The following is an 11,861-nucleotide window of genomic DNA, read 5'->3' as shown; positions in this document are numbered from 1 at the left end:
TGCTCTCCCTAGATGGCCGACCGTTAGGGTCAGGGCTGGTCAGGGAGGCCACGGTTCCACTGGACATGGTAACGCAGGGGGATCACAGGGAGCGGACTAGTCTCTTCCTTATAAATTCACCTGCGTTTCCAGTGGTGCTGGGGGTTCCCCGGCTGGCTAGTCACAATCCTAAGATTTCATGGAAACAGGGGGCTCTCCGAGGGTGGTCAGAGGAGTGTTCAGGGAGGTGTATAGGAGTTTCTATTGGTGTCACGACGGTGGAGAGTCCAGACCAGGTTTCCACTGTGCGCATTCCCTCAGAATATGCAGATTTGGCTATCGCCTTCTGTTAGAAGAGGGCGACCTGATTACCACCTCATTAATGAGGGGATTGTGCGATAAACCTCCAGGTAAACGCAGCACTTCCCAGGAGTCACGTGTACCCATTGTCACAGGTTTAGTTACCAGCTACCTCTCATCGCTACTGCGGTAGAATCATTTCACAGAGCACGCTTTTTCACAAAACTGTACCTCAGGAGCGCATATAATTTGGTGCGTATCCGGGAGGGAGATGAGTGGAAAACCGGGTTTAGTACCACATCTGGCCATTATGAGTACCTCGTGATGCCATATGGGTTGAAGAATGCTTTCAATCGTCTGAAGGAGCTGTTTCCTAGCTACGTAACAGCACAGTACATGTTTTTGTCATTGTGTTCTTGACACGTGGCACAAAGTACACCAACAATTGGCCTAGGAGACATGTTTCATTTCCTGTTTAATGTTCTGGGTTTATTTGATTTTCTTATTTAGGGGGTTTATTTTAGGGGGGTTTATTTAAATTAATTTCTTATTTAGTTGCTTGTGGGGTTCAGCACTTATTTATAATGCGTCTGGGCTGTCCAACAGCCCTAAGGTGACTACAACAGGGGTGGGGGAGATACTCTTTGAAATGTTGAAACACATTTCCCAGTTCAACGAGGTCCCTACACAACAATCATCATGACAACTTCAAAGGAACAGATGCACTATCTGGTTATATAAACACGCAGTCTAAGGTGTGATAACTTCCCGCCAGGATGTCCTGCAGGAAGCCCATATATGGGCATACACACGTGACCTTGACATAGGGTCATAAATCACACGTTTGACGTGTGCCGTCTACTGTATTCTCTCTTAGGATGTGTCACATTCTGTGGTTTCACACAGTCTCATGACTAGAACAGACAAGGTGTGGTTTCACACAGTCTCATGACTAGAACAGACAAGGACGATCTCTATCAGTGTAGAAACACAAAAGAGACAGTTCTCTAAGGTTAGTACAGACTAGACAGAGCCTAGTTTGTCATGTTCCATGTAGATAGCAGATACAATAGATAGTAGAGCAGGTGAGAGATAAATGTGTGTGTGAGCAGTTCTTGTATTTTGCTTCATAAATGGCACCCTATTCTCTTATAAATGGCACCCTATTCCCTTATAAATGGCACCCTATTTTCTTATGAATGGCACCCTATTCTATTATAAATGGCACCCTATTCTCTTATAAATGGCACCCTATTCCCTTATAAATGGCACCCTATTTTCTTATGAATGACACCCTATTCCCTTATGAATGGCACCCAATTCTCTTATAAATGGCACCCTATTCCCTTATAAATGGCACCCTATTCCCTTATAAATGGCACCCTATTTTCTTATAAATGGCACCCTATTCCCTTATGAATGGCACCCTATTCTATTATAAATGGCACCCTATTCCCTTATAAATGGCACCCTATTCCCTTATAAATGGCACCCTATTCCCTTATAAATGGCACCCTATTTTCTTATGAATGACACCCTATTCCCTTATGAATGGCACCCAATTCTCTTATAAATGGCACCCTATTCCCTTATAAATGGCACCCTATTCCCTTATAAATGGCACCCTATTTTCTTATAAATGGCACCCTATTCCCTTATAAATGGCACCCTATTCTATTATAAATGGCACCCTATTCCCTTATAAATGGCACCCTATTCCCTTATAAATGGCACCCTATTCCCTTATAAATGGCACCCTATTCCCTTATAAATGGCACCCTATTTTCTTATGAATGACACCCTATTCCCTTATGAATGGCACCCAATTCTCTTATAAATGGCACCCTATTCCCTTATAAATGGCACCCTATTCCCTTATAAATGGCACCCTATTTTCTTATAAATGGCACCCTATTCCCTTATAAATGGCACCCTATTCTATTATAAATGGCACCCTATTCCCTTATGAATGGCACCCTATTCTATTATAAATGGCACCCTATTCCCTTATAAATGGCACCCTATTCTATTATAAATGGCACCCTATTCCCTTATGAATGGCACCCTATTCTATTATAAATGGCACCCTATTCTATTATAAATGGCACCCTATTCTATTATAAATGGCACCCTATTCTATTATAAATGGCACCCTATTCTATTATAAATGGCACCCTATTCTATTATAAATGGCACCCTATTCCCTTATGAATGGCACCCTATTCTATTATAAATGGCACCCTATTCCCTTATAAATGGCACCCTATTCTATTATAAATGGCACCCTATTCCCTTATGAATGGCACCCTATTTTCTTATAAATGGCACCCTATTCCCTTATAAATGGCACCCTATTCTATTATAAATGGCACCCTATTCCCTTATAAATGGCACCCTATTCCCTTATAAATGGCACCCTATTCCCTTATAAATGGCACCCTATTCCCTTATAAATGGCACCCTATTTTCTTATGAATGACACCCTATTCCCTTATGAATGGCACCCAATTCTCTTATAAATGGCACCCTATTCCCTTATAAATGGCACCCTATTCCCTTATAAATGGCACCCTATTTTCTTATAAATGGCACCCTATTCCCTTATAAATGGCACCCTATTCTATTATAAATGGCACCCTATTCCCTTATGAATGGCACCCTATTATATTATAAATGGTACCCTATTCTATTATAAATGGCACCCTATTCTATTATAAATGGCACACTATTCTATTATAAATGGCACCCTATTCTATTATAAATGGCACCCTATTCTATTATAAATGGCACCCTATTCTATTATAAATGGCACCCTATTCCATTATAAATGGTACCCTATTCTATTATAAATGGCACCCTATTCTATTATAAATGGCACCCTATTCTATTATAAATGGCACCCTATTCTATTATAAATGGCACACTATTCTATTATAAATGGCACCCTATTCTATTATAAATGGCACCCTATTCCATTATAAATGGCACCCTATTCTATTATAAATGGCACCCTATTCCCTTATAAATGGCACCCTATTCTATTAAAAATGACACCCTATTCTATTATAAATGGCACCCTATTCCCTTATAAATTGCACCCTATTCTCTTATAAACGGCACCCTATTCTATTATAAATGGTACCCTATTCCCTTATAAATGGCACCCTATTCCCTTATAAATGGAACCCTATTCTCTTATAAATGGCACCCTATTCTCTTATAAATGGCACCCTATTCTATTATAAATGGCACCCTATTCTCTTATAAATGGCACCCTATTCTCTTATAAATGGCACCCCATTCTCTTATAAATGGCACCCTATTCCCTTATAAATGGCACCCTATTCTCTTATAAATGGCACCCTATTTTCTTATAAATGGCACCCTATTCTCTTATAAATGGCACCCTATTCTATTATAAATGGCATCCTATTCTCTTATAAACGGCACCCTATTCACTTTGTAGTACACTATTTTTGACCAGAGGACATAAGGAAACATTAGTGAACTATGTAGGAGGTGCCATTTCAGACATACAGACCTGTGTCTCCTGTTTCATCAAAGCATTGTTGACAGTCACTCTGTTCTCATTGACAGTAAAAGCAGAAGTTCACCAGTCCAACATAGACTCTGAGAACAACAAGGTTAACTTCTGTTATTAGCAAGGTAAGAATCTTTATTTTCTAAATCTCTTTATTCATGTGCACCTCACTAAAGTTAAGTAATGAGCTAAAGTACAATGTCAAGGATGTTATGTATTTAAAACATTGAGTTATTATTTAAAACGTTTTTGTTTTTAAATGTACATTATTTTTATTAGAATATTCAAAGATATTCAGAACTAATACCCACCTCAGAAATATCTGTTACATACAACAGGTAGAATTTGTATTTGTTCTTGATCCACATTAGTTCCTGTCAAGGCAGCAGCTACTCTTCTTGGGGTCCAATCACTAATACACAATTATATACAATAAAACAGTACTTCACACAACACATTATTACACACTACTCTACCACAACACATCTACAATACATTAGTACACACTACTCTACCACAACATATCTACAATACATTATTACACACTACTCTACCACAACACATCTACAATATATTATTACACACTACTCTACCACAACATATCTACAATATATTATTACACACTACTCTACCACAACATATCTAAAATACAACACATTATTACACACTACTCTACCACAACATATCTACAATATATTATTACACACTACTCTACTACAACATATCTACAATACATTATTACACACTACTCTACCACAACATATCTACAATATATTATTACACACTACTCTACTACAACATATCTACAATACATTATTACACACTACTCTACCACAACATATCTACAATATATTATTACACATTACTCTACACCAACATATCTACAATACAACACATTATTACCCACTACTCTACCACAACATATCTACAATATATTATTACACACTACTCTACCACAACATATCTAAAATATATTATTACACACTACTCTACCACAACACATCTACAATATATTATTACACATTACTCTACCACAACATATCTATAATACAACACATTATTACACACTACTCTACCACAACATATCTACAACACAACACATTATTACACACTACTCTACCACAACATATCTACAACACAACACATTATTACACACTACTCTACTACAACACATCTACAATACATTATTACACACTACTCTACCACAACATATCTACAATATATTATTACACACTACTCTACCACAACATATCTACAACACAACACATTATTACACACTACTCTACTACAACACATCTACAATATATTATTACACACTACTCTACCACAACATATCTACAATACAACACATTATTACCCACTACTCTACCACAACATATCTACAATATATTATTACACACTACTCTACCACAACATATCTACAACACAACACATTATTACCCACTACTCTACCACAACATATCTACAATATATTATTACACACTACTCTACCACAACATATCTACAATACAACACATTATTACCCACTACTCTACCACAACATATCTACAATATATTATTACACACTACTCTACCACAACATATCTACAACACAACACATTATTACACACTACTCTACTACAACACATCTACAATATATTATTACACACTACTCTACCACAACATATCTACAATACAACACATTATTACCCACTACTCTACCACAACATATCTACAATATATTATTACACACTACTCTACCACAACATATCTACAACACAACACATTATTACACACTACTCTACTACAACACATCTACAATATATTATTACACACTACTCTACTACAACATATCTAAAATACAACACATTATTACACACTACTCTACTACAACATATCTACAATACAACACATTATTACACACTACTCTACTACAACACATCTACAACACATTAGTACACACTACTCTACTACAACACATCTACAACACATTAGTACACACTACTCTACTACAACACATTAGTACACACTACTCTACTACAACACATTAGTACACACTACTCTACCACAACATATCTACAATACAACACATTAGTACACACTACAATACCACAACACATTAGTACACACTACAATACCACAACATATCTACAATACAACACATTAGCACACACTACAATACCACAACATATCTACAATACAACACATTAGTACACACTACAATACCACAACATATCTACAATACAACACATTAGTACACACTACAATACCACAACACATTAGTACACACTACAATACCACAACACATTAGTACACACTACAATACCACAACACATTAGTACACACTACTCTACCACAACATATCTACAATACAACACATTAGTACACACTACAATACCACAACATATCTACAATACAACACATTAGTACACACTACAATACCACAACACATTAGTACACACTACAATACCACAACACATTAGTACACACTACAATACCACAACATATCTACAATACAAAATCAATAATAGCATTTATCTGGTTTTACTGCTTGACTTAGTTACAGGACGTGGAAGAGATTTCCATGTAATCGTGGCTCTGTGTAGTACTGTGTGTTTCCGTAGTCTGTCCTGGACTTCGGTATTGTGAAGAGACCTCTTGTGTCATGTCTTGTGGGGTTTGTATGGGTGTCTGAGCTGAGCACTAGTCACTTAACCAGACAGTTTGGTTATTAATTAAGCTCTGAAATGTCAATATATCAATAGTTCTCACAAAGACAAGTAGTGATGCAGTCAATCTCTCCTGGAGAGATTGACATGCATATTATTCATGTTGGCTCTCAGTGTACATTTAAGGGCCAGACGAGATGCTCTGTTCAGGGCCAATTGTAATTTGCCTACTTCCCTCTTTCATATGACTGGAAAGTATTCCAGGTGCGACCAAACTAGGGCCTGTAGAACTTGGTTTGTTTATATATAATGTCAGGAATGCAGAGCATCGCTGTATTACTCATTACAGACCTCTCCCCATCTTAGTTACCATGGCATCAATATGGTTTGACCATAAACATTTACAATCCAGGGTTAAACCAGGCAGTTTAGTCTCCACAACTTTCTCAATGTCCACATTATTCTTCACAAGATTTAGTTGACGTTTTAGGGTTTAGTGAATGGTTTGTCCCAAATAAAATGCTTTTTAGTTTTTGAAATATTTAGTTCTAGCTGATTACTTGCCCCCCATTGTAGAACTGACAGCAGCTATTTGTTAAGTGTTGCAGTGATTTCACTTGCTGTGGTAGCTGACGTGTATAATGTTGAGGCATCACCATAAATAGATACACAGGCTTCACTCAGAACCAGTGGCAGGTCATTAGTAAAGATCTAAAAGATAAGGGGTCTAATAAACTACCCTGGGAAATGTTTGACTCTACCTGGATTATGTTGGAGATGCTCCCATTAAAAAACACCCTCTGTGTTCTTTTAGACAGGTAACTCTCAATCCACAATATAGCAGGGGATATAAAGCCCTGACACATAGCTTTTTCTGCATTAGATTGTGATCCATAATACTGAAGTCTAACAAAACAACTCCCATAAGCTTTTTATGATCAATTTCATTCAGCCAATCATCAGTCATCTGTGTAAGTGCTGTACATGTTGAGTGTCTCTCCCTATTATCATACTGAAAGTCAGTTGTTAATTTGTTTACTGTGAAATACATTTGTATCTGGTCAAACACAATCTTTTCCCAAAGTTTGCAAAGGGTTGATAGCAGGCTGATTGGTCGGCTGATTGGTCAGTCATCAACGGGTGCTTTGCTATTCATGTTTGCGGAAGGATTTTTGCTTCCCTCCAGGTCTGAGGGCACACACTTTCCTGTAGCTTAGAGTAAAGAGATGGCAAATAGGTAGTAGAGGTCGTTAGAGAGAAAGTGCCACACCCTGATCTCTTTCACCTGTCTTTGTGCTTGTCTCCACCCCTCCACCTGTCTCCACAGGTGTCATCCATCTTACCCATTATCCCCTGTGTATTTATACCTGTGTTCTCTGCTTGTCTGCTGCCAGTTTGTTTTGTTCCTCAAGCCTACCGGCGGTTTCCCCCTTGCTCCTGTCTATCTCTATAGTTCCTGTTTTCTACCTTTCCCGGTTTGGACCATTCTGACTAACCTGACCCTGAGCCTGCCTGCCGTTCTGTACCTTTCGGAGTCTGATCTGTGTAATGGATCACTGCCTGCCCTTGACCTGTCGATTTGCCCCCTGTCTATGTAATAAACTGTTGTTACTTCGACACGTCTGCTTCTGGGTCTTCTCCTGAAACGTGATATAAAGAGGAGATACAATAGGTGGTAGAGCTAGTTAGAGAATCAGAGAGGAGATACAATAGGTGGTAGAGCTGGTTAGAGAATCAGAGAGGAGATACAATAGGTAGTAGAGCTAGTTAGAGAATCAGAGAGGAGATACAATAGGTGGTAGAGCTAGTTAGAGAATCAGAGAGGAGACACAATAGGTAGTAGAGCTAGTTAGAGAATCAGAGAGGAGATACAATAGGTAGTAGAGCTAGTTAGAGAATCAGAGAGGAGATACAATAGGTAGTAGAGCTAGTTAGAGAATCAGAGAGGAGATACAATTCTTAGTAGAGTTAGTACACACTACAATACCACAACACATTAGTACACACTACAATACCACAACATATCTACAATACAACACATTAGTACACACTACAATACCACAACATATCTACAATACAACACATTAGTACACACTACTCTACCACAACATATCTACAATACAACACATTATTACACACTACTCTACTACAACACATTATTACACACTACTCTACTACAACATATCTACAATACAATTCATTATTACACACTACTCTACTACAACATATCTACAATACAACACATTATAACACACTACTCTACCACAACATATCTACAATACAACACATTATTACACACTACTCTACTACAACACATCTACAACACATTAGTACACACTACTCTACTACAACACATCTACAACACATTAGTACACACTACTCTACTACAACACATTAGTACACACTACTCTACTACAACACATTAGTACACACTACTCTACCACAACATATCTACAATACAACACATTAGTACACACTACAATACCACAACACATTAGTACACACTACAATACCACAACATATCTACAATACAACACATTAGTACACACTACAATACCACAACATATCTACAATACAACACATTAGTACACACTACAATACCACAACACATTAGTACACACTACAATACCACAACACATTAGTACACACTACTCTACCACAACATATCTACAATACAACACATTAGTACACACTACAATACCACAACATATCTACAATACAACACATTAGTACACACTACAATACCACAACATATCTACAATACAACACATTAGTACACACTACAATACCACAACATATCTACAATACAACACATTAGTACACACTACAATACCACAACACATTAGTACACACTACAATACCACAACACATTAGTACACACTACAATACCACAACATATCTACAATACAAAATCAATAATAGGAGACACAATAGGTAGTAGAGCTAGTTAGAGAATCAGAGAGGAGATACAATAGGTAGTAGAGCTAGTTAGAGAATCAGAGAGGAGATACAATTCTTAGTAGAGCTAGTTAGAGAATCAGAGAGGAGATACAATAGGTAGTAGAGCTAGTTAGAGAATCAGAGAGGAGATACAATAGGTAGTAGAGCTAGTTAGAGAATCAGAGAGGAGATACAATAGGTAGTAGAGCTAGTTAGAGAATCAGAGAGGAGATACAATAGGTGGTAGAGCTGGTTAGAGATAAAGAGGAGATATAGAATCAGAGAGTAGAGAGGAGATACAATAGGTGGTAGAGCTGGTTAGAGATAAAGAGGAGATATAGAATCAGAGAGTAGAGAGGAGATACAGTAGGTAGTAGAGCTAGTTAGAGATAAAGGTGTGTGTGTGTGAGAAGAGTTCTTGCAGCGTCCCAAATGGCCCTCTGTTCACTTTGTAGTACACTATTTTTGACCAGGGCACATAAGGAAACATTTGTGAACTGTGTAGGAAATAGGATGCCATTTGAGACGTACACAACTGTGTTTCCTGTTTCATCAAAGCAATGTTGACACTTTCACTCTCTTGTCATTGACAGTAAATCAGGGTTGAATCATAGGCTAACATCTGGTGAAATAGCATAGCGCAAAGATACTAAATACACAATTCGTAATATTAAACGTTCTTGTAAATACATATATCTAACATAATTTAAAAGCATAACTTCTTCTTAATCCAACCGCAGTGTCAGATTTAAAAAATGCTTTTCGGCGAAAGATTGTGTGTCAAGTTTGGACTCTCAATTTGAGGACATGTTTCTGCATGGTGAAGATCCCATTCTCGATTGGTAAGTAATTCTCATGCCATTGTTTGAAATATGTGACATATATATATATATATATTCAGTAATGAAATGTTTGTTGTGGTGCCACATGGCTTTTCATTTGGGTGTCTGTAAATGTTATATGTATTACATCTAAACATGGAACGGAACAGAACCTCACCTTTGTGATTTACGTTCCCTACTCTAATATAATGTGTTTCTGTGTCTTTATTTCACAGTCCCTCCGATTCTGATTGGGAGCCCCCACTGCCAAGGTGCCCATCCCCGACAGGAGCTGGATCATCTAGCTGGCTTCATATAACACATTACTCTACTACAACATATCTACAACACATTATTACACACTATTCTACCACAACATATCTACAATACATTATTACACACTACTCTACTACAACACATCTACAATACAACACATTATTACCCACTACTCTACTACAACATATCTACAATACAACACATTATTACCCACTACTCTACTACAACATATCTACAATACAACACATTATTACACACTACTCTACCACAACATATCTACAATACAACACATTATTACACACTACTCTACTACAATACATTATTACACACTACTCTACCACAACATATCTACAATACAACACATTATTACACACTACTCTACTACAACACATTATTACACACTACTCTACTACAACATATCTACAGTACATTATTACACACTACTCTACTACAACATATCTACAATACAACACATTATTACACACTACTCTACTACAATACATTATTACACACTACTCTACTACAATACATTATTACACACTACTCTACTACAACATATCTACAATACAACACATTATTACACACTACTCTACTACAACACATTATTACACACTACTCTACTACAATACATTATTACACACTACTCTACTACAATACATTATTACACACTACTCTACCACAACATATCTACAATACAACACATTATTACACACTACTCTACCACAACATATCTACAATACAACACATTATTACACACTACTCTACTACAATACATTATTACACACTACTCTACCACAACATATCTACAATACAACACATTATTACACACTACTCTACTACAACACATTATTACACACTACTCTACTACAACATATCTACAGTACATTATTACACACTACTCTACTACAACATATCTACAATACAACACATTATTACACACTCCTCTACTACAATACATTATTACACACTACTCTACTACAATACATTATTACACACTACTCTACTACAACATATCTACAATACAACACATTATTACACACTACTCTACTACAACACATTATTACACACTACTCTACTACAACATATCTACAATACAACACATTATTACACACTACTCTACCACAACATATCTATAATACAACACATTATTACACACTACTCTACTACAACACATTATTACACACTACTCTACTACAACATATCTACAATACAACACATTATTACACACTACTCTACCACAACATATCTATAATACAACACATTATTACACACTACTCTACTACAACATATCTACAATACATTATTACCCACTACTCTACCACAACATATCTACAATACAACACATTATTACACACT

General features: G+C 36.8%; 1 protein-coding gene across 7 annotated transcripts in view; it reads left to right on the top strand.

The window, feature by feature from the left end:
* The first annotated feature begins 3,837 nt into the window (after positions 1-3,837).
* The window catches only part of LOC109878018 (uncharacterized), a 37,170-nt gene continuing 29,146 nt past the window's right edge, over positions 3,838-11,861 (top strand). For 6 of the 7 annotated variants that reach the window (XM_031820770.1, XM_031820766.1, XM_031820769.1 and 3 more), the window contains exon 1: positions 3,838-3,945. The gene's annotated coding sequence lies outside the window, so the exon portion shown is untranslated. Of the gene's footprint in view, positions 3,946-10,148; positions 10,251-10,465; positions 10,502-11,861 lie in introns of all 7 variants that reach the window. The other variant, XM_031820765.1, reaches the window with a different exon arrangement.

Source organism: Oncorhynchus kisutch, unplaced genomic scaffold (genome assembly GCF_002021735.2).
Source record: "Oncorhynchus kisutch isolate 150728-3 unplaced genomic scaffold, Okis_V2 scaffold3649, whole genome shotgun sequence".
In the NCBI taxonomy this organism is placed as follows: domain Eukaryota; kingdom Metazoa; phylum Chordata; class Actinopteri; order Salmoniformes; family Salmonidae; genus Oncorhynchus; species Oncorhynchus kisutch.
This window is presented reverse-complemented; position numbering and strand designations above follow the sequence as displayed.